The 25627-nt window shown below is 43.0% G+C and overlaps 1 long non-coding RNA gene across 1 annotated transcript in view; it reads right to left on the bottom strand.

The window, feature by feature from the left end:
* Window positions 1-8854, bottom strand: part of LOC149980128 (uncharacterized) — a 297110-nt gene extending 288256 nt beyond the window's left edge. Inside the window, exons 1-2 of the long non-coding RNA XR_016483863.1 lie at window positions 8716-8854; window positions 8286-8347 (exon numbers count right to left, since the gene is read on the bottom strand). This is a non-coding gene — a long non-coding RNA (uncharacterized LOC149980128). The remainder of the gene's footprint in view (window positions 1-8285; window positions 8348-8715) is intronic.
* Window positions 8855-25627: the final 16773 nt, after the last annotated feature.

Raw genomic sequence — 25627 nt, 5'->3', positions numbered from 1 at the left:
GAGAGCATAGCGGGACTTCTTATAAGCATTGGGATTAGTGTGCTGCTCCTTGAAAGTGGCAGTTCTAGCTTTTAGCTCAATGCAGATTTTGCCTGTAATCTATGGCTTCTGGTTGGGATATGTACATACTTTCCCTGTGGGGACGACGTCATCAAAGCACTTATTGATGAAGCCGGGCAATGCCATTGGATGATTCCCGGAACACTTTCCAGTCTGTGCTAGCAAAACAGTTCTGTAGCGTAGCATCCGCGTCATTTGAACTCTTCTGTGTTTAGCGAGTCACTAGTACTTCCTGCTTTAGGTTTTCCTTGTAAGCAGGAACCAGGTGGATAGAATTATGTTCAGATTTACCAAATGGAGGGCGAGGGAGAGCTTTGTATGTGTGTGGATTAAAGGTGGTCTAAAGTTTTCTTTCCTCTGGTTGCACAAGTGACATGCTTGTACATATGAGGTCAAATGGATTTAAGTTTGCCTGCATTAAAGTCCCTGGCCACTAGGAGCGTCACCTCTGGATGAGCATTTTCTTGTTTGCTTATGGCCTTATACAGCTTGTTGAGTGCGGTCTTAGTGCCAGTCATCAGTTTGTGGCGGTAAATAGACGGCTACGATAAATATAGAAGAAAACTCTCTTGGTAGATAGTGTGGTCTACAGCTTATCATGAGGTACTCTACCTCAGGCGAGCAATACCTCGAGACTACCTTAATTTTAGACATCGCACACCAGCTGTTATTGACAAGTAGACACAAAACCCCACCCCTCGTCTAACCGGTCGTAGCTGTTCTGTCCTGCCAACGCACGGAAAACCAAGACAACTGTATATTATCTGTGTTGTCGTTCAGCCACGACTCTGTGAAACATAAGATATTACAGTTTTTAATGTCTTGTTGGTAGGATAGTCTCCAACGGAACTCATCCAGTTTATTCTTCAGTGATTGCACATTGGCCAATAGAACGGATGGGAGAGGCAGGTTACCCACTCGGCAACAAATTCTCATAGGGCACCATGATCTCTGCCCTCTGTATTTCCATATTTTCTTCATGTTAAAGACTGGGATTTGGGCCTTGTCTGGGAGCAACATTGTATCCTTCGCTTCAGACTCAATAAAGAACAAATCTTCATCCAGTTCGAGGTGAGTAATCGCTGTTCTGATATTTATTTTGGTCATATGAGACGGTAGCATCAACATTATGTACATAATAAGTTACAAACTAAGGAAACAGTAGAGGGGAAAGGGTATCATTTGGGACATAGCCCTAGACTCCCATAACACAATCCGGTTGGAATCTAAGACCATATGCTTAATACCAATAAGAGGGGTGATTGAGACGAAGTTATATTCACTAAAAGTAAAACAAATTGCACCCATTGTCCCAGCAATTACCCCAAGGCTGATTTCTTGTCTTTTAAATCACAAACCATTCCAAACGTTCTCACAATGTCACACAGTGCATTTTGCACCCCCGTCACATTGCAAACGTGTTAGTGTTTAACTGGTTGTACTTGGTGGGGTTTTCAGACAATGGCATAAGCGTTTATTGGGAATAATAAAAGTGCAACATTTTTCCTCCTGCAGCTAGTGTGAACAACTGCTGTGCGCTGAATACAAATTCCCTCTTCTCCCTCGAGCGAGGCAAGAAGATTATCTTAACAAATCCTCATGGTTGGAGCTCTACTTGTAATTACCCACCAAAAATGATAGCATGGAAACGCTCTCTCAAAATTCTAAACAAACTGCTATGAGAGTTAGGTTATACATTATGCATTCATTTATATCTGTGTCAGACACAACACTGTCCACAGGGTCATTTTGTATGGGGATCGCAGCTTTCTTGCTTTAAAGGCCCAATACAGACATTTTTATATTCAATATCTAAACCTTTCTGGGTAGCAATTAAGTACCCTTCTGTTACACATTTCCATTAAAATGGGCAAAAATGGCTTTTTAGCTAAAAAAATATTTCTCAAGCAAACATTTTGCTAAGACTGTCTGGGAGTCGTTTGAGTGGGAAGGGGAAAACTAGCTGTTATTGTCAGAGAGGTTTGGAACTCGCTTTGTTATTGGTCTATTAACCAATTTACCGCATGGTGATATCACAATTGAAAGCCGAAACTCCTGCCCATGCAAACCTGTTGATTAGAAGGCCCTGTATAGATTGTATTTTCAACCAGAAAAGATCAGGAAATGACACTGATCTAATTTTTTACACACTTTTACAATGGTAATTTCATAAGCTGTTGATGTAAAACACAGAAAATCATGTTTTTTGACTGTATTGGGCCTAAGCAAACATGTATGTGTTTGCCATGGCAGTGTCTGGAATGATGCACTTCTGCCCTCCAGACTTCTTCTATGTCTGTCCATCTTAGAAATATCCACATATGCTCTCTGAAAATAAATCTATAGCTCATAATCTTTAGATCTGCCAGTTTGACTCAACAATAGAAGTTGTTGTTTGATGAAGCCCATTGCTGTTCACTTGGGTCTGAAAGAAAATAGAACATAAACTGAAATCTGATCTTAGAAAATCTTTGACTCAGATGTTGTTGTATGTTGAAGCTCACTGCTATTCAGTGGCTTCTTCCTCCAACTGGCCAGAAACATTTATCCTGGTTGAACCAGACTGAATGCTGTGAAACAATAGTTAATTTAGTGTTCAGTCTGGTTTACCCAGGCTAAGATAGCGTCCCAGGTGGGTCCCAATGGAACATTGGATTGGACCCATTAGCATCATAAACAAGCCGGCCCAGCCTCATTAAACTCTGAAAACAAAGTCTCATTTGTTTTGTGACATACCTCCTCTGGCAATCTTGACAGGACCCGTCAGACCCTCAACGTTTCAGACTATCCACCTGCAACCAAATGAGTCCAGCCTTCTAAACCACAATACAGATCCTAATTAGCCAATCAATGGTTCATCTTTAACCGCATGGTGCCTAGTCTTTTTGAGTTATTTTCTGAGGTGCATTGTCATCGGCTCTGCAGAAAGAAAGGAGGTTGAGAGAAATAGAGAGAGAGCAGTGAATTTTAATCAAACAGACAAAGAGAGGGATGTGTTGTGAAAGGTAATGGGATGAGGGAGGTAGATATAATCATGCTATCGTAATAGATGGTCAATGGAATTCATTGGATCTACTGCAGGTACACAACCGGTCAAAAGTGTTAGAACACCAACTCATTCAAGGGTTTTTCTTTGTTTTTACTATTTTCTACATTAAAGAATAATAGTGAAGACATCAAAACTACGAAATAACACATATGGAATCATGTAGCAACCAAAAAAGTGTTAAGCAAATGCAAATATTTGCACACTCTTCTCAACCAATGCTTTTCCGACAGTCTTGAAGGAGTTCCCACAGATGCTGAGAATTTGTTGGCTGCTTTTCCTTCACTCTGCAGTCTAACTCATCCCAAACCATTTCAATTGGGTTGAGGTCAGGTGATTATGGAGGCCAGGTCATGATTCATGATTCAGCATGCCATCACTCTCCTTCTTGGTAAAATAGCCCTTTCACAGCCTGGAGGTGTGTTGGGTTATTGTCCTGTTGGAAAAACAAATGATAGTCCCACTAAGGGCAGGCCACATGGGATGGCGTATCGCTGCAGAATGCTGTGGTATCCATGCTGGTTAAGTGTGCTTTGAATTCTAAATAAATCACAGACAGTGACAACAGCAAAGCATCCCACACCATAACACCTCCTCCATGCTTTAAGGTGGGAAATACACATGCAGAGATCATCCGTTCACCCACACCACGTCCCCATACCACACCACGTTGGAATCAAAAAGAGGAGACAGAGGGCTGTGAGACAGAGGTTTAATCCTTGATACCTGAAACATGGGATGTGTACGGAGGGTGCGGGGCAACAGAAGACGAACAGCAAGACGACTCTCTGCCCAAGACGATAGTGGGGAGCTGGGGTCCGGTTGCGGTCCGCCTGTTGATGATACCTGTAGGTGCTCTTCAGAAGAGGCCAAGCAGGGAAGGGTGTTCTGGGCGCACTCCACACACATGAGTAGCTGGCTCCTGGTGGTGGGGTTGGCTGAGACGAGGCCATGAAGAGTTGTCACCAGGTCCTAATTGGCATGCTCCTACTGGCCGTTGGATTGGGGATGAAACCCGGTGGACAGGCTGGCCGACGACCCAATGAGTGTGCAGAACGCCTTCCAGAATCGGGATAAGAACTGAGGACCACGGTCAGAAACCATGTTCACCGGAAGTCCATGGATCCGGGAAGACGTGCTGCACCATGATGCAACCCGGGCCGTTTCCTTGGCTGAAGGTAGCTTGGGGAGGGCAATGAAATGGCTGGCTTTGAAAAACCTGTCTACCACCGTGAGGATAGTGGTGGTGCCATCAGATGGAGGGAGACCAGTAACGAAGTCCAGGGATATATGTGACCAGGGATGGTGAGGGACAGGAAGAGGTTGAAGGAGGCCAGCCGGAGCTTGCCGAGGAGTCTTATTCTGAGCACAGACAGTGCAGGCGGCGATGAACGCAGAGACGTCCGGAACCATGGTGGGCCACCAAAAGTGATGTTGCACAAAGGCCAGGGTCTGATGGGAGCCAGGCAAGCCTGGAGAAATTATAATTTTCCAGGACTGGGAGCGGACAGCGTCTGGGACAAACATCAGGTTTGCCTGGCCCTGGTTCTCCATTCTCCAGATTGTCTCAGGGTCCAAGGGTGTAGAAGCGGGGCAATAGTGGCGTGAAAGCGCGTCCGGCTTACCATTCATAGACCCCGGGGGTAGGAGATGATGAACGACAGGGCCCATTGAGCTTTCCTGGAGTTGAGACGCTTGATGGTGCAGAGATATTCCAGGTTCTTGTGATCCGTCCACACTATGAATGGAAGTTCTTCCCCTCTAACCACTGTCTCCACTCCTCCAAGGCCATCTTCACCGCAAGTATTTTTCGATTCCCCACATCATAATTCCTCTCTGTGGGATTAAGGCGATGGGAGAAGAAGGCTCACGGATGCAGCTTAACTTCTTATGGGACGGTAGAGTCCCACCTGGCCAACATCCGGTGAAATTGCAGAGCGCGAAATTCAATCTACAGTATTATAAATATTTAACTTTCATAAAATCACAAGTGTAATACATCAAAATATTAATCCAGCCGCTGTGTCAGATTTCAAAAAGGCTTTACGGCGAAAGCAAACTATGCGATTATCTGAGGACAGCGCCCCGCATAAAAACACATGAAAAACATATTTCAACCAGGCAGGTGCGACACGAAAGTCAGAAATAGCGATATAAAAAATCCCTTACCTTTGATGATCTTCTTCTGTTGGAACTCCAAAAGGTCCCTGTTACATCCCAAATGGTCCTTTTGTTCAATAATGTCTTTCTTTATATCCATAAAACTCACTTTAGCTGGGGGACTTCAGCCAATAATCCACCCAGTTTCCCTCCATCAAAATGCATACAAAATGAATCCCAACTGTTACTAATAAACTTTTCCAAAACAAGTCAAACAACATTTATAATCAAACCTTAGGTACCCTAATTCGTAAATAAACGATAAAATTTAAGACGGAGAATCGTTATTGTCTTTACCGGAGAAAAATACCAAAGAACGCGCTCTCCGCCACGAGCTCATTTTTCCAAAAACCAGCCTGAAACTCTTTCTAAAGACTATTGACATCTAGTGGAAGCCCTAGGAACTGCGATCTGGGCGGACTTGACCTTATATTAAAAGTGATGGCCATTGAAAATAGTAGTAGGCTGAATATTTTTTTGGGGGGATGGTTTGTCCTCGGGGTTTCACCTGCCATATCAATTCTGTTATACTCACAGAAATAATTTTAACAGTTTTAGAAACTGGAGAACAGGAGATGCTGGAGAACATGTTCTTGAGCCGAGCGGGAAAAGACAAGGATGTCGTCGAGGTAGACGAACATGAACTGGTTCAACATATCCCGGAGAATGTCATTAACCAGGGCCTGGAACATAGCAGGAGCATTGGTCAAACCAAACGGCATCACCAGGTATTCATAGTGTCCGCTAGCAGTGTTGAATTCTGTCTTCCACTTGTCACCTTCCTGTATCCGTACCAGGTGGTAGGCATTCCGCAGGTCTAACTTAGAGAAGATAGTGGCCCCATGGAGCAGCACGAAAGCTGAGGCGATGAGGGGTAGCGGTTCTTAACTGTGATGTCATTGAGGCCCCGGTAGTCGATGCATGGGCTCAGAGTTTTGTCCTTCTTCAGAGCCCACAGGAATACGTCCCGGGGCAGGCAGCACTGACTTCTGGCAATGGGTGTGGCAGAATGGCCTCCAGCCCACGATTGTACCAGCAATCAAGTTGATAAGGGGATTGTGGTGCTGGAGCCAAGAAAACCCCAAATACTACGGGAACCTGAGGAGACTTGATGAGCATAAACTGTATAGACTCACTGTGGTTCCTGGGCACACGCAGGTGGATAGGAGTAGTATTGTAGGTAACCCTGCCTATAGAGCTCCCATCCAGTGCTCTTGGACTGGAGAGGGGCTGAGTGGGGATGTCCAGCTCAGACACCAGGATGGTGTCCACGAAACTCTCGTCAGCCCAAGAGTCAATGAGAACCCGGAGAGATTTAGACTGGTCGCACCATAGCAGGATGGCATGGGAGAGGTGTGTGAGTAGGGGAGAAGAAAAACTCTCTCTATGGCCCACCAGAGTAATCTTACCTACTGATGAGCCTGGTCTCTTTAAAGGACAGGTAGGCACATATTGACCGGCAGTTCCACAATACAGACAACTCTGGGTGTTAAGTCTGTGTAAGCGTTCGACTGGAGACAGCCTAGCTCTCCCGAGTTGCATTTGCTCCGGAAAAAGGTGAGTCGGCAGACCTCGGAGACTCTCGAGGAAACTCGGGTAAGCTTGGATCCTCTCTTGGACATAGATGCTGGGGATCCTTGGGCAAGGTGGGATCCTTGGGCAACTGATTGGGACCGGAATCAGACCTCCTTTCCCTCCTATGTTCCCGTAGCCGCCCATCGATCCGGATGGTCAAGGTGATAAGCAAATTGAGACCCGTAGGCAACTTCTGATAATCCATGAAGGAATGTGTCGAACAGGGATTCCAAATTCCAGGCACTCTAGGCAGCCAACGTGCGGAAATCAACCGCATAGTCTTGGCGACGCTGGAGTAACTTCCGGGCAGCCTCTCTCCCGGACAACGAAGAGTTCAAAACCTTTTTTCACCTCAGCCACTAACTCCTCAAGGCTGAAACACACGGCAGATTGTTGTTCCCACACCACAGTATGGGAGCCCTCCCGAACATTAGCGCTATCTTCGAGCGGTCCGAAGGAAAGGGCTGCAGCTCAAAGTTGAGGGAACATTGGGAGAGAAATGCCTGACAGGTTCCTAACCCTCCAGTGAAGCATCCCGGAGGAGGTAGGCAGGGTTCTCATGTAGCCAGGGTAGCTTGGAGAGACGCACTACTGACAGCAGTGTTACAGGGGGGCTGGGAGGCTACTGTCATGGCCGGCGGCCTCACAGATAATCTGTGTAATTTCCCCAGCAATGTATTCAAGGCACAGTCATGGACTTCTGCCAAGGTCCGAAAGGTACAGAACGGCTCGGGGTCAGGGCAGGCAGACGTCAGTAATCCAGGGTGGTGTGACAAGGTACAGAACAGCAGGTAGGCTCAGGGTCAGGGCAGGCAGACGTCCGTAATCCAGGGTGGTGTGACAAGGTACAGAACAGCAAGTAGGCTCAGGGTCAGGGCAGGCAGAATGATCAAAACCGGGAAAAGTAGACAGGGACAACGCCGGTATGCTTGACGAGGCAAGACGAACTGGAAACAGAAAACACAGGTATAAATGCACAAGGGATAACGGGGACAATGGAAGACACCTGGAGGTTGTCACGTTCTGACCTTCATTTCCTTTGTTTTGTCTTTATTTAGCATGGTCAGGGCGTGAGTTGGGGTGGGCAGTCTATGTTTTGTGTTTCTATGTTTTTCTATTTCTGTGTTTGGTCTGATATGGTTCTTAACCTTTCTGATCTCCCCATCCCGGATCCGGGTTCGTGAATACAGACTCAAGCTCATTACCATAACGCAACGTTAACTATTCATGAAAATCGCAAATGAAATGAAATAAATATGCTAGCTCTCAAGCTTAGCCTTTTGTTAACAACACTGTCATCTCAGATTTTCAAAATATGCTTCTCAACCATTGCAAAACAAGCATTTGTGTAACAGTATTGATGGCTAACGTAGCATTTAGCATTAGCATTCAGCTGGCAACATTTACACAAAAAAACAGAAAAGCATTCAAAAAAATCATTTACCTTTGAAGAACTTCAGATGTTTTCAATGAGGAGACTCTCAGATAGCAAATGTTCAGTTTTTCCTGAAAGATTATTTGTTTAGGACAAATCGCTCCGTTTTCTGCGTCACGTTTAGCTATGAAAAAACCCCTGTATCCAGGATTGTGTAAATCTATCAGCAAGCTCATTAGCATAACACAACGTTAACTATTTATGAAAATCGCAAATGAAATGAAATAAATATGCCATCTCTCAAACTTAGCCTTTTGTAAACAACACTGTCATCTCAGATTTTCAAAATATGCTTCTCAACCATAGGAAAACAATAATTTGTGTAAAAGTAGCTAGCTAGAGTTAGCATTTCGCGTTAGCATTTAGCGTTAGCATTAGCGTTAGCATCCAGCACGCAACATTAACAAAAACATAAAAGCCTTCAAATAAAATCATTTACCTTTGAAGAACTTCTGATGTTTTCAATGAGGATACTCTCAGTTAGATAGCAGATGCTCAGTTTTTCCAAAAAGATTCCTTGTGTATTAGAAATAGCTCCGTTTTATACATCACATTTGGCTACCAAAAAAAATCCATAAATTCAGTCCTCAAAACGCAAACTTTTTTCCAAATTAACTCCATAATATCGACTGAAAACATGGCAAACGTTGTTTAGAATCAATCATCAAGGTGTTTTTCACTTATCTCTTCATTGATACATCGTTCTTGGACACATGCTTTCTCCCCTGAATCAAATGGTAAAGTGGAAGCAGCTGGCAATTGCGCACCGAATTCGACGCAGGACACCAGGCGGACACTTGGAAAATGTAGTCTCTTATGGTCAATCTTCCAATGATATGCCTACAAATACGTCACAATGCTGCTAAGACCTTGGGCGAACGACAGAAAGTGTAGGCTCATTCGTTGCGCAATCACAGCCATATAAGGAGAGAATGGAAAACAGAGCTTCAGAAATTCTGCTAATTCCTGGGTGATGCATCATCTTGGTTTCGCCTGTAGAATGAGTTCTGGGGCACTTACAGACAAAATCTTTACAGATTCTGAAACTTCAGAGTGTTTTCTTTCCAAAACTGTCAAGAATATGCATAGTCGAGCATCTTTTCGTGACAAAATATCGCGCTTAAAACGGGAACGTTTTTTATCCAAAAATGAAATAGCGCCCCTAGAGCTCTAACAGGTTAATCAGAGGCAGCTGTTTATCGTTGTCCCTGATTGAGAACCATATTTAGGTAGCCTGGTTTTCACTGTTGGTTTGTGGGTGTTTGTTTCCGTGTCTGTTCGCCACACGGTATTCTTTCGGCTTGGTTAATTCAAGTATTCGTTTATTGTTTTGTATTCTTAGTGTTCAGTTTATGTTTTTAAAATAAACGACATGAAAACTTACCACGTCGTATCTTGGTCCGATCCTTACTCCTCTGAAGAGGAAATCTGCCGTTACAGAGGTGGGCGGAGACAAGCACAAGACAGGTGAAACAGATCAGGGTGTGACATCTAAACAGTTGATGTTAACATATGTCTGTTACTTGAACTTTGTGAAACCTTTATTTGGGCTGCAATTTCTGAGGCTGGTAACTCTAATGAACTTATCCTCTGCAGCAAAGGTAACTCTGGGTCTTCAATTCCTGTGGCGGTCCTCTATAGAGCCAGTTTCATCATAGCGCTTGATGGTTTTTGCAACTGCACTTGAATAAATTGACTGACCTTCATGTCTTAAAATAATTATTGTCTCTTTTCTTATTTGAGCTGTTCTTGCCATAATATGGACTCAGTATTTACCAAATAGTGCTGATTTGGCTCAAACACATAAAGAAGGAAAGAAATTCCAAAAATTTATTTTTAAGAAGGCACACCTGTTAATTGAAATGGATTCCAGGTGACATCCTCATGAATCTGGCTGAGAGAATGCCAAGAGTGTGTTCATCAAGGCAAAGGGTAGCTATTTGATGAATCTCAAATATAAAAATACAGTGCCTTGCGAAAGTATTCGGCCCCCTTGAACTTTGCGACCTTTTGCCACATTTCAGGCTTCAAACATAAATATATAAAACTGTATTTTTTTGTGAAGAATCAACAACAAGTGGGACACAATCATGAAGTGGAATGACATTTATTGGATATTTCAAACTTTTTTTAACAAATCAAAAACTGAAAAATTGGGCGTGCAAAATTATTCAGCCCCCTTAAGTTAATACTTTGTAGCGCCACCTTTTGCTGCGATTACAGCTGTAAGTCGCTTGGGGTATGTCTCTATCAGTTTTGCACATCGAGAGACTGACATTTTTTCCCATTCCTCCTTGCAAAACAGCTCGAGCTCAGTGAGGTTGGATGGAGAGCATTTGTGAACAGCAGTTTTCAGTTCTTTCCACAGATTCTCGATTGGATTCAGGTCTGGACTTTGACTTGGCCATTCTAACACCTGGATATGTTTATTTTTGAACCATTCCATTGTAGATTTTGCTTTATGTTTTGGATCATTGTCTTGTTGGAAGACAAATCTCCGTCCCAGTCTCAGGTCTTTTGCAGACTCCATCAGGTTTTCTTCCAGAATGGTCCTGTATTTGGCTCCATCCATCTTCCCATCAATTTTAACCATCTTCCCTGTCCCTGCTGAAGAAAAGCAGGCCCAAACCATGATGCTGCCACCACCATGTTTGACAGTGGGGATGGTGTGTTCAGCTGTGTTGCTTTTACGCCAAACATAACGTTTTGCATTGTTGCCAAAAAGTTCAATTTTGGTTTCATCTGACCAGAGCACCTTCTTCCACATGTTTGGTGTGTCTCCCAGGTGGCTTGTGGCAAACTTTAAACAACACTTTTTATGGATATCTTTAAGTAATGGCTTTCTTCTTGCCACTCTTCCATAAAGGCCAGATTTGTGCAATATACGACTGATTGTTGTCCTATGGACAGAGTCTCCCACCTCAGCTGTAGATCTCTGCAGTTCATCCAGAGTGATCATGGGCCTCTTGGCTGCATCTCTGATCAGTCTTCTCCTTGTATGAGCTGAAAGTTTAGAGCAGGGGTGTCAAAGTCAAATGGACGGAGGGCCAAATAAAAAAATCAGCTACAAGACGAGGGCCGGACTGTTCGAATGTTCATTGAAAAATTTTTAAATGACGCATATAGTCTAGTGAACCTAATTGAACCTACTGAAAACCTAACAAATATATTACAATATGATCAGATAAATAAAGCAATATTTTCTTATGGCTCTGTCAGTAATCTTTAATTTTCAACAGACACAAAAGACAAATTTCCTTTATATAAATATCCCCATAACATGAACATTAAATGAAAGAAACCGGTATTCAAGGCACCATCAGTAGACTATATTTTCTATTTTAGCAAAAGTGGGCAAAATTTACTTCAAAGAAAAAACAATAATAGCAATTTTCTATCATCCACTCAACTGAAATATTTTTAAAATATAATTGGATTGAAATACAAAAAAATAAAGTGCAAAAATCTATTAATCAAAAACAACACTTTGTTTAAGGAGAAGTAACATGCAGTGAAAACAAATATTAAATTTTAACTTTTAAACTTGAACTGAGTAAAAACTCTAAATATGTGATTGCACAGTAATGTTCACTTGTTTGAGGTTGAGGGTGATACTTGGTGGTGTCCCATCTTTTCCACAAGTTCATCAATGTTCGGGGTAAGGCTCTGAGCTGAAGAAATCCTCAGAATTGAGTGGAGGTGTTCAGCAGTAAGTCGACTTCTGTGTGATGTTTTGTTCAGGTTCATCAAAGAAAACAGTTGTTCACACAGGTATGTGCTGCCAAACATAGACAACGTTTGAGCAGCCTGGATGCGCAGCTGGGGCATTGTGCCGGGGAGGAAACGGGCGAACTCCGCAGCACCCACTGCCGCATATTTTGCCCTCAGTGCATCATTGCATTGGAGGTCAATCAACTCCATTTGGAGGTTTGGTGGTGAGCTTTCCACGTCAACAGCAAATGGGTTACCGAGCAGTTCCAACCTGCTTTTTTGTGCTTCAAAGTCAGCAAATCGGCGTCGAAAGTCAGCGGCAAGCATACCTATTTTATCAGCCAACTGTGTGCTCGGGAACGCACTGGTAGAGAGCTTCTCTTTCATGGTCTGGCAGCTGGGAAAGTGGCTCAAATTTTCTTTCCGCATCTGCGTCTCCCACAGAGTCAGTTTGGTTTTAAATGCCTTCACTGTACTGTACATATCAGAGATGACACGATCCCGACCCTGCAGCTGCAAGTTTATTGCATTCAGATGACTCGTAATGTCACACAGAAAAGCCATTTCACACAGAAACATTTCGTCTCGGAGTTGTGTTGTGTCTTTCCCTTTGCTGTCCAAGAACAGACAAATCTCCTCACGAAGCTCGAAACATCTTTGAAGCACCTTTCCCTGGCTTAGCCATCGCACCTCTGTGTGATATGCAAATCACCATGCTCCGTTTCTAACTCCGTCAGAAATGCCTTGAACTGGCGGTGATTCAAACCTTTGGCTCTGATAAAGTTAACTGTGCGCGTGATGATGCTCATTACATGCTCCATTTTCAAGGCTTTACCGCACAACGCTTCCTGGTGTATGATACAATGATAAGCTGTCAGCTCACCTGTCGCGTTTTCCTCTTGCATCTTTTCCCGTATCTTCGCCACCAGTCCGCTCCTGTGTCCACACATCGCAGGTGCTCCGTCGGTTGTCAAACCCACGAGTTTTTCCCAAGGCAGCTCCATCTCATTTACACATCTTGACACCTCTTCATACAAATCATGCCCCGTAGTTGTGCCATGCATAGGACGTAAAGCCAAAAACTCCTCTGTCACGCTTAGGTTGGAGTCCACTCCGCGGATGAAAATTGACAACTGGGCAATGTCAGAAATGTCGGTGCTCTCATCCACAGCCAAGGAATATGCAATAAAATCTTTTCCCTTTTTCACAAGCTGCTCTTTTAGATTGATGGACAACTGGTCTACTCTCTCGGCAATGGTGTTTCTGCTCAGACTCACATTTAAAAAGAGTTGCCTTTTTTCTGGGCAAACTTCGTCACAAACTTTAATCATGCAGTTTTTGATGAAATCCCCCTCCGTAAATGGCCGGGCTGATTTAGCGATCTCTTCTGCCAAAATAAAACTGGCCTTGACAGTTGCGTCCGCGTGTGTGTCCGCGTGTTTCGTTTCATAATGTCGTCTCAGATTATACTCTTTCAGTACCGCCACACTTTCTCCACACAGAAGACACACAGGTTTTCCAGCTACCTTCGTGAACATATACTCCGACTCCCACCTTGTTTGAAACCCCCGGTTCTCAGTATCCACCTTCCGTTTTGCCATTTTTGATGGGTATCTGAAAGTTAATTTTACTGTGATGCTGACGACTGCTGTGCCAATAAATATTGAAATGAAGCAGCCTACTGCTCGGTGCGTCACCTTTGCATTGTGGGAAATGTAGTATTGGTGCGTGTAAAAGATCTGCGGGCTGCCGGCTTGCTGCGGGCCGGTTCTAATAATAAATCAAGATCATCCCAGGGGCCGTAAAAAACCTTCTTGCGGGCCGGATGTGGCCCGCGGGCCTTGACTCTGACATATGTGGTTTAGAGGGACGGCCAGGTCTTGGTAGATTTGCAGTGGTCTGATACTCCTTCCATTTCAATATTATCGCTTGCACAGTGCTCCTTGTGATGTTTAAAGCTTGGGAAATCTTTTTGTATCCAAATCCGGCTTTACACTTCTTCACAACAGTATCTCTGCCTGATGTGTTCCTTGTTCTTCATGATGCTCTCTGCGCTTTTAACGGACCTCTGAGACTATCACAGTGCAGGTGCATTTATACGGAGACTTGATTACACACAGGTGGATTGTATTTATCATCATTAGTCATTTAGGTCAACATTGGATCATTCAGAGATCCTCACTGAACTTCTGGAGAGAGTTTGCTGCACTGAAAGTAAAGGGGCTGAATAATTTTGCACGCCCAATTTTTCAGTTTTTGATTTGTTAAAAAAGTTTGAAATATCCAATAAATGTCGTTCCACTTCATGATTGTGTCCCACTTGTCGTTGATTCTTCACAAAAAAATACAGTTTTATATATTTATGTTTGAAGCCTGAAATGTGGCAAAAGGTCGCAAAGTTCAAGGGGGCCGAATACTTTCGCAAGGCACTGTATATTTTTATTTGTTTAACAATTTGTTGGTTCCTACATGATTCCATATGTGTTATTTCATAGTTTTGATATCTTCACTATTATTCTACAATGTAGAAAAAAAAAAAACCTTTGAATGAGTAGATGTTCTAAAGCTTTTGACAGGCAGTTTACATATTTATATACGAGACTTATGAGAGCGTAGGATAGCAACTAGCTCACCACAGAACATGATGCATTGTCCTTTAGCATCCAATGTGATTTACAGTCCATATGACACAAATTTAATATACAGTATGTGGCCCACGCCAGAATGAATCAAACCTACAACCCTGGTTTTGCCAGCACCACTCTCTAACCCACTGCGCCATTGGATCGATTATCACCCCTGCATTCAATATTGGACAGATGAATGGAATGAATAGGCCGCCGTGATCTTAGCTCAACACTAGGCCTGGCGAACTTGACGAGGTCGTTAGACATTTCAGATTATCCATCAGATTCTGTTAACCTCGTGAATCCATCCTGGTGAACCACAATGGAAATCACAATTAGCAAGTCAATGGTTAAGCTTTATCCTATTTAAAAAATATATATATATATTGTATTCTGTGGGAAGTGAATTGTCATCAGCTCTGCAGATCCATTTAGTGGAGATTTACATTAGAAAGCTTTCCTTTGCCCCTGGCAAAAACTACAACTGTGCCCATTCCAGAGCGCAGGGCACTTTAGTCACTCAGGTTAGCTGGAACTAGCTGGGCGGAGTTGGACTTTTTCTTTTATTTTGGGCAAGTTTTGAGAGTCGCTGTACATCACAAGAAAACTCTCCAGATGTTTAGCCCCTGAACGAAGACACACATCATGTATCTTGTGTGGGCATTGTTCATTTTTGTTGTGTCATTCATGTTCATTCTCTTACCAAAGCTAAACTATCATCGCTGTGTGATAAGTAAAGTTAGTACATTGTGGGCACAAGGTGACGGCCGCAAGAGCATACAAAACCTCACTGTGGCAAACACACAGGTTACAGGGATAGATCAGCTGTGTGTATAGACAACCATTGATTAGAGAGAAGGGTTGAAGTAGGGGGTCTTTCTTCCGAACAGTTACATCAAACTCCATTTAGTTCTTTCATGTGGCTATAGCCTACGCAAGGTGAACATTGTTCAGCATGCACACTACCTCACTGCAGTAAACATACACATTACAGGCACACATGTCTTTCTCCTGAATTTGAATGTGGCTTTACAAGTTGACTCCACCCAGAACATACAGCACCCCAGTGAGACTGTAGTGTTTGTAGAGGCGGAGGCGTGTCCTGAGACCATCAGACAATGTTAATGTTATTCTGATGTACTACTCTTGGGAAAGAAAGGCCTCTGGATGTAGACTCTGGTTTAATCATAGCTTGAATATCTATGTCAAACACACCAGGACATCAATATGAAGGATTATAGATGGTGCAAAACACATTAAATAGCTCTGATTTAGTTCTACCCAAGGGGCTATAGCCCTCTATTTGAAGAGATACAGGCCTATATGATGAAATTGAACCATTGCAGACGTGGTTGTATTGACAACATAGAATTACAGTGCCTTGCGAAAGTATTCGGCCCCCTTGAACTTTGCGACCTTTTGCCACATTTCAGGCTTCAAACATAAAGATATAAAACTGTATTTTTTTGTGAAGAATCAACAACAAGTGGGACACAATCATGAAGTGGAACGACATTTATTGGATATTTCAAACTTTTTTAACAAATCAAAAACTGAAAAGTTTAAAGCCGGATTTGGATACAAAAAGATTTCCCAAGCTTTAAACATCCCAAGGAGCACTGTGCAAGCGATAATATTGAAATGGAAGGAGTATCAGACCACTGCAAATCTACCAAGACCTGGCCATCCCTCTAAACTTTCAGCTCATACAAGGAGAAGACTGATCAGAGATGCAGCCAAGAGGCCCATGATCACTCTGGATGAACTGCAGAGATCTACAGCTGAGGTGGGAGACTCTGTCCATAGGACAACAATCAGTCGTATATTGCACAAATCTGGCCTTTATGGAAGAGTGGCAAGAAGAAAGCCATTTCTTAAAGATATCCATAAAAAGTGTTGTTTAAAGTTTGCCACAAGCCACCTGGGAGACACACCAAACATGTGGAAGAAGGTGCTCTGGTCAGATGAAACCAAAATGAACTTTTTGGCAACAATGCAAAACGTTATGTTTGGCGTAAAAGCAACACAGCTGAACACACCATCCCCAATGTCAAACATGGTGGTGGCAGCATCATGGTTTGGGCCTGCTTTTCTTCAGCAGGGACAGGGAAGATGGTTAAAATTGATGGGAAGATGGATGGAGCCAAATACAGGACCATTCTGGAAGAAAACCTGATGGAGTCTGCAAAAGACCTGAGACTGGGATGGAGATTTGTCTTCCAACAAGACAATGATCCAAAACATAAAGCAAAATCTACAATGGAATGGTTAAAAAATAAACATATCCAGGTGTTAGAATGGCCAAGTCAAAGTCCAGACCTGAATCCAATCGAGAATCTGTGGAAAGAACTGAAAACTGCTGTTCACAAATGCTCTCCATCCAACCTCACTGAGCTCGAGCTGTTTTGCAAGGAGGAATGGGAAAAAATTTCAGTCTCTCGATGTGCAAAACTGATAGACATACCCCAAGCGACTTACAGCTGTAATCGCAGCAAAAGGTGGCGCTACAAAGTATTAACTTAAGGGGGCTGAATAATTTTGCACGCCCAATTTTTCAGTTTTTGATTTGTTAAAAAAGTTTGAAATATCCAATAAATGTCGTTCCACTTCATGATTGTGTCCCACTTGTTGTTGATTCTTCACAAAAAAATACAGTTTTATATCTTTATGTTTGAAGCCTGAAATGTGGCAAAAGGTCGCAAAGTTCAAGGGGGCCGAATACTTTCGCAAGGCACTGTATATACACTGAGTGCACATTATGGACACCAGCTCTTTCCATGACAGACTGACCAGGTGAATCCAGGTGAAAGCTATGATCCCTTCTTGATGTCACTTTTTAAACCCACTTCAATCAGTGAAGATGAAGGGGAGGAGACAGGTTAAAAAATAATTTGAGACATGTGTCATTCAGAGGGTGAATGGGCAGGACAAAAGATTTAAGTGCTTTTGAATGGGGTATGGTAGGAGGTGCCAGGTGCACCAGTTTGTGTCAAGAACTGCAACGCTGCTGGGTTTTTCACACTCAACTGTTTCCTGTGTGTGTATCAAGAATGGACATCCATCCAAATTGAAACAACTGTAAGAGGCATATGAGTCAACATCGGCTAGCATTCTGGTGGAATGCTTTCGACACCTCGTGGAGTCCACAGATTGAGGCTGCTATGAGGGCAAAAGGGGGGGGGCATGCAACTCAATATTAGGAAGGTGTTCTTAATATTTTGTACACTCAGTGCATACACTCCACCAGTATATATACAGTACCAGTCAAAAGTTTGGACACGCCTACTCATTCAAGGGTTTTTCTTAATTTTTTAAACTATTTTCTACATTGTAGAATAATTGTGAAGACATCAAATCTATGAAATAACACATATGGAATCATGTAGTAACCAGAAAAGTGTTAAACAAATAAAAATATATTTTACATTTGAGATTCTTCAAAGTAGCAACCCTTTGCTTTGATGACAGCTTTGCACACTCTTTGCATTCTCTCAACCAGCTTCATGAGGTAGTCACCTGGAATGCATTTCAATTAACAGGTGTGCCTTCTTAAAAGTTAATTTGTGGAATTTCTTTCCATCTTAATGCATTTGAGCCAATCAGTTGTGTTGTAACAAGGTAGGGTTGGTATACAGAAGGTATCCCATTTTGGTAAAAGACCGAGTCCATATTATGGCAAGCACAGCTCAAATAAGCAAAGAGAAATGACAGTCCATCATTACTTTAAGACATGAAGGTCAGTCAATTCAGAGAACTTTGAAAGTTTCTTCAAGTTCAGTCGCAAAAACCATCAATCGCTATCATGAAATTGGCTCTCATGAGGACCGCCACAGGAAAGGAAGACCCAGAGTTACCTCTGCTGCAGAGGATAAGCTCAGTAGAGTTACCATCCTTAGAAATTGCAGACCAAATAAATGCTTCAAAGTTCAAGTAACAGACACATCTCAACATCAACTGTTCAGAGGAGACTGCATGAATCAGGTCTTCATGGTCGAATTGCAGCAAAGAAGCCCATTTTTATTCTGGGCTTCTTAACTAACTCATCAATATGCTTTTTAAAAGACAGCTTTTCATCTTTTAATTGTATTTTTATTGAAACTTTATTTAACAAGGCAAGTACATATGCTTAAATCATCAGAGTCATTTTTTGCACTCTAAAGAAGAACATTTTCTTAGTTGTACATGCATTCAATAATAATTTCAGGTCAATAAAGTGTTTCTGTAATTCAATGAAGACAGACTGTATTTCAGATAGAGCCTGGTCAACCATATCCTCGGCAGTGCAGAACATTTGATATTGTTAATGTAAACATTTAGAAGTACAGGACCTAAATATGGCAGAATTAGGCTGAGAGCTCCTGTAAATATTGTACATACTTAGTTGATTTTTATCTTTTTTTTTTCAGTTTTTGCCCGATAACTAATTTGATTTTGAGCCAATATATATACTGTAGTTGCCTTTAAAGTTGCTAAAATGATGGCATGTCAATTTGTTTGGGTTGCTTGGCTAGCTAGCTAGCTGACTGTTAGCATTCAAACAAAATATGCAGCACCTGCTTCTTCACCCAGCCATGGCTATGAGTGAACGGCAGTGTGGTGATAACAGAAGGCTCCCTCGTAGTAAGGAAAACGTTATACTCCGGACTGGTGTGTGGTTTGCTTTTAATGAAGCTTTTGTGGAGTGTTTTTAGCACCCATAACGGCAGCAAAAGAAGCATCACCCAAGTGGGTGCTACACATCGTTAGTGGAGGAGTCATCCAGTCGCTATGGAGGGAGCTGAGGATTTACGAGAACAACGTCTGAGGAAAGGACAACTCCAGCAAGCCAACTCCATTATCACCATCATCTCTACCACTCGCATGCCAGAAGAATAGGTGCCTTCACCAGGAGCAGGAACTCTCTGAAGCTAGTAGAGACCTGGATGTTCTCCATTTCTGTTTCCTTCAGCTACTGTACTGTTTATTTTTCGTCTGTATACTGCAATTCAGCTTTTAGAGGCAAATGTGTACTAGACAGCCAAACCAATAATACAATCCTTGATATATTCAACCAGTTATTTTCCTCCGTCAATCCTAATCCCATGGGAATTGTGTTGGGATTATAAACAAAATGCCCATTTTGGACATGGATTTGCATGTTTGGATTAGTAAAGCCATGTAATGGATGCTCGTGTTTGTAGAAAAAGCGCCTCCATCTTGTTCCGACACACATTAAAGCGATGCTCGGTTCCCCTTTTCACAAATGTACATTACTCATCTTCGGCTCTGCGGTCCCAGATAATTTAGTTCTGAAAAAAATTGGCTTTGCTCGCTATATCAGGCAGAAACACATGTCAAAGTCTAGAAGACTCCCAAGTCCACATTTTCTGCTTCAGAAGCGAAGCTCCGCACTACCGCCTCGATGAGCAACTTAACAACAGACATCCTATCCTCTGTGTTCATTCATTTGCATCACGGGATTTAAGAAGTGAGTGTAGAGAGATACAGTGGATTGTGAAATCCTTGAGCCTTTAAGTAGCATACATAGTATCACATATCCAGTTGATTCTCAACCTGCCTCCATGTTTCCTTTCACATATTGCAGCAAATAAATCCAGCAAATTTTGAATAACAGAACATGATATTCTCTTCTCCTCCTCTTCCACTTCACGCGTCCTTCCCTCTTTTCTTTGACAAAAAGAAGCCAAACGTACAGTAGTCCTCTGGGCGATCATGTATTATGTATCTCCGCACACATTTGCTTATCTAATAGGAGCGTATCGTCTCTGTTATTTAGGAAGCTTAGGGAAGAGAACGCCCCTGGGCCTCGCCTGGTTCTAATCCTCAGATCTGGCCCATGATGTCACATCTCTCCTGGGAACGGGAAGAAATTCAGTGGCTCAAGGCGACGACTCTTGTCTCGTAGCTCAACGTGGAGAGGCTCTGTGTTACTTTAAATATACAGTCTGGAATTCGAAACCCAACAAATTGGTAGCCCCACCACTTGTTTTTGAATATCGCTGAGGGATAGGTCTGGGGAAATGTAACCTCTCAAATAAATAGAGAGCGCTCTAATCCCAGACCGTAGCTTTCGAAGCTTGGAGAGAAAAGGCTCTGAATAGCCTTGGCAGAGACAATACAGATGGGTGTTTTAGACCTTAATGCCTGAAGGGCCAGAAAGTACTACACTCTTGGTTATTCGGTTGTCCCCAAATGAGAATCATTTTTGGTTCCAGGTAGAACCATTTTGGGTTCCATGTATAACCTTCTACATACCTGGAACAAGAAGGGTTATTTAAAGGGGACTCCTATCGGGTTCTTGCACCTTGTTTTCTAAGAGTGTATTCACCATATAATAACAGCTAGATGTGGGTTGAGTCACTGATGTGATCTTCCTGTCTGGGTTGGCGCCCCCCCTTGGGTTGTGCTGTGGCGGAGATCTTTGTGGGCTATACTCGGCCTTGTCTCAGGATGGTAAGTTGGTGGTTGACGATATCCCTCTAGTTGTGTGGGGGCTGTGCTTTGGCAAAGTGGATGGGGTTATATCCTTCCTGTTTGGCCCTGTCCGGGGGTGTCCTCGGATGGGGCCACAGTGTCTCCTTATCCCTCCTCTCTCAGCCTCCAGTATTTATGCTGCAGTAGTTTATGTGTCGGGGGGCTAGGGTCAGTTTGTTATATCTGGAGTACTTCTCCTGTCCTATCCGGTGTCCTGTGTGAATTTAAGTATGCTCTCTCTAATTCTATCTTTCTCTCTTTCTTTCTCTCTCTCGGAGGACCTGAGCCCTAGGACCATGCCTCAGGACTACCTGACATGATGACTCCTTGCTGTCCCCAGTCCACCTGGCTGTGCTGCTGCTCCAGTTTCAACTGTTCTGCCTGTGATTATTATTATTTGACCATGCTGGTCATTTATGAACATTTGAACATCTTGGCCATCTTCTGTTATAATCTCCACCCGGCAGAGCCAGAAGACGACTGGCCACCCCACATAGCCTGGTTCCTCTCTAGGTTTCTTCCTAGGTTTTGGCCTTTCTAGGGAGTTTTTCCTAGCCACCGTGCTTCTACGCCTGCATTGCTTGCTGTTTGGGGTTTTAGGCTGGGTTTCTGTACAGCACTTTGAGATATCAGCTGATGTACGAAGGGCTGTATAAATACATTTGATTTGATTAAAGGGAAGCACCATATTGGCATTACAAAGTATTTCCAAAGCACAAATTAGCCTAGATTAAGGGCTAATGTCTGGATTCAGTTGGGATTCCAAATAATTTCAAAATGATTCAGCTTTGAAAACATAAAACTGTGCACCCTTCTGTATGTATTGTAAAAAGAAATGGACCGGCCAAAGGGCAGTTTGGGCAAATGCCAGAAGAGCTAGTCCATCTTTAAATGGTGTTTTTGCACAGAATTGTCACATATTATTATATATTTGGCTAGAATTAGTCTATATTTGGCTTGGGGGAGGCCTCGAAGGAAAGAATGGGCCGGTGTGGGGGCCTTGAGGACCATTATGGGCTGGTGTGTTAGAAATGCTTGGGTTCCAGTCCGTCGCTCATTCAGTACGTATAAGTCTCTACAATAGTGGTCCTCTACAATAGTGGAGGGGACAATTCCCAGCATATGACCCAGCGCTGGAAATCACTGTGGGGACAGAGAGACAAATCAGTGGAGCAGCATGGAGACGGTGGCATTCATCAATGATAGATGGCCTCACTCCCAGCCAGCACACTGTGGAGACGACAGTACGGTAGAGCACACTGAGACGCACAGAGACATGCATGGGAGTCAGAAGACACACACATATGGCTCTTTCTTGTCTTTCTTTCTGCCTCTCTCTCTCTCTCTCTCTCTCTCTCTCTCTCTCACACACACACACACACACACACCATCTGCTGTTCTGTCGCACGCACCATCAACCCATCTACCTAAAACACTTTAAAAAAATTATTTCAGATATATTAGAAATAAATCTCTTCATGTACAACAATGTTTTACCTCGCATAGCTCAACCATAAGGCCTCAATTCAATCAACTCACAAGCTGTTCCTCAATGTATATTGATGCAAAACCACACCCGTCCTTAGTTAGCTAAAATATCATACATGAAGCTGCAGTGTGGTTATCCTTTATTTGCAATGTATTGACTTTAGGCCGTATTGTATTCAATGGTTAATATCAAGTTGTCCACTTGTTTGAAATGAGACGACTAAATAGACATCTTCGGTTAGAGAAGACTTTGACATAATAATTACAGTGTGTCTTCATCAATGTCATTAAGAAGACAATAGTCTTTACAAGTGCCTGTCAGTCTGCCCCAATTCATAAATACATAATATGTACATACGCCACAGAAAGGCGGTCATTACTCAATTCAAAAGGTTTCTGCTTTTACCTCAGATATGAGATAAAGGGGTCAGGTAATGTGTTTCGATCTGGATATTGCATATTGAATGAATTATGTGTCAAATAAACAATATCTGTAATATCCGGATCTGGCCCACGAGTACATTCAATTCCTGCCCGTGGGAAGTTTGTATTTTGGGGTACAAAAACACTCTAGGCCACTCTGGAACGTCTAAACAGATAGAAATGATTTAGTAAGGATAATGGACCTATAGCACCAGTTAAAAGTACTGGATATATTTACAAATATCTGCCCTTTTTCCAGGCTCGCAAATTGCTTTTGACGAACAAATCTGTCCTACAAAACAAAATCTGGGCTGCCCACCACTGCATTTTTCTTATCCCAATGTGGCCCTCGAGTCAAAATGATTGTCCACGCCTGGCCTAGGAAATAGCTTGGGGAACTAACACAAATCTTCAGATGTCAGACAAGATTCACCAAACACCTCTGTTACAATAGGACTACTCCAGCTCAAGCTGCTATGCAGGCTACGCCATACATAATTGCCAACTTGCTCTAATTGTTCTTATGGTTAAACATATGGTAAGACATATTAATAGGCACAATTGAATAATACAATGACAACATTTTGGTGAAATGTCCCTTTAGAGTGATGAGTCATAAATAGACCTTGCTCAGAGGACACCCAGAGGGCCAGAGGGAACCAATCAAAGCCCAGTGTGAGGGTCAGTGTCCATTATGTGAGAGCACAACTCTCATTAACATTCAGATGTGGTCAGACAGCAGGACACTACAAGTTTGATTAGTTATTTATTTCATAATAGGCTAAGGTTGCCCCTACACTCTGATTTTGGGTCAGTTTTGGATTAGGGGAGGGTAAGCTGATGTTAGATCTGTACCTAAGGAAAACTTCACCCCAGAGCATAGAAGTTGCCCATGGATCAGCTAACCATCCCCAAATCCTGACCATAACCATTAGGGGCTAAATGAAAAACTGACCTTAGATCAGCTTCTAGAAAGTCTAAGGACAACTTTACCTTACCCAGCAACATAAAAGCACACCTCATTGACTTTTTGACCTGTTGTTCACATCAGAGACATCAGGGACAACACACACAGACTGACTCATCTCATATTTATGAGTTAATTGTCTGATGCTCTTTCCCTCCCTCCATCCATCTCTTCCCGTCATCTCCGTTGTCCGCCGCTCTCTCGTTTGAAACCTTTCAGAAGGCTAATGATTATGCGGTTGACATGTGGACTGACAGATTGGAGATCGAGAGAGAGAGAGAGAGAGAGAGAGACACTCTGATCTCACACCTGTCTCCCATGTGGCCTCTCCACTATGGACTCCTATTTGCAATTCAGCAGCCATTAAAAATGGCCTTCATCAGTGTTAAACTCCCACACGAGCGAAAATTCACTTGTTTTAGCTGAAAGACGATGCCCAGAGCTTACCCATGATCTTGAACAACAGTTTAAGTAAATAAGTCATAATTTTAGTCAAAGTATGATATATTTAGTTACTCGCTTACTATACAGTCTTGGCCAAAAGTTTTGAGAATGACACAAATATACATTTTCAGTCTGCTGCCTCAGTTTGTATGATGGCAAGTTGCATATACTCCAGTATGAAGAGTGATCAGATGAATTGCAATTAATTGCAAAGTCCCACTTTGCCATGCAAATGAACTGAATCCCCCCAAAACACTTCCACTGCATTTCAGCCTTGCCACAAAAGGACCAGCTGACATCATGTCAGTGATTCTCTCGTTAACACAGGCGTGAGTGTTGACGAGGACAGGGCTGGAGATCACTCTGTCATGCTGATTGAGTTCGAATAACAGACTGGAAGCATCAAAAGGTGCTTGAAATCAATGTTCTTCCTCTGTCAACCATGGCTACCTGCAAGGAAACACGTGCCATCATCATTGCTTTGCACAAAAAGGGCTTGACAGGCAAGGATATTGCTGCCAGTAAGATTGCACCTAAATCAACCATTTATCGGATCATCAAGAACTTCAAGGAGAGCGGTTCAATTGTTGTGAAGAAGGCTTCAGTTGATTCAGATGCGGGATCACGGCACCACCAGTAGAGAGCTTGCTCAGGAATGGCAGCAGGCAGGTGTGAGTGCATCTGCACACCCAGTGAGGCAAATACTTTTGGAGGATGGCCTGGTGTCAAGAAGGGCAGCAAAGAAGCCACTTCTCTCCAGGAAAAACATCAGGGACAGACTGATATTCTGAAAAAGGTACAGGGATTGGACTGCTGAGGACTGGGGTAAAGTCATTTTCTCTGATGAATCCCCTTTCCGATTGTTTGGGGCATCTGGAAAAAAGCTTGTCTGGAGAAGACAAGGTGAGCGCTACCATCAGTCCTGTGTCATGCCAACAGTAAAGCATCCTGAGACCATTCATGTGTGGGGTTGCTTCTCAGCCAAAGGAGTGGGCTCACTCACAATTTTGCCTAAGAACATAGCCATGAATAAAGAATGGTACCAACACATCCTCCGAGAGCAACTTCTCCCAACCATCCAGGAACAGTTTGGTGACGAACAATGCCTTTTCCAGCATGATGGAGCACCTTGCCATAAGGCAAAAGTGATAACTAAGTGGCTCAGGGAACAAAACATCAATATTTTGGGTCCATGGCCAGGAAACTCCCCAGACCTT

Source organism: Oncorhynchus mykiss, chromosome 10 (genome assembly GCF_057628025.1).
Source record: "Oncorhynchus mykiss isolate SJ-2025 chromosome 10, ASM5762802v1, whole genome shotgun sequence".
Taxonomy (NCBI): domain Eukaryota; kingdom Metazoa; phylum Chordata; class Actinopteri; order Salmoniformes; family Salmonidae; genus Oncorhynchus; species Oncorhynchus mykiss.
Note: the sequence above shows the minus strand (reverse complement) of the source record. Positions and strands in the feature narration are given on the sequence as shown.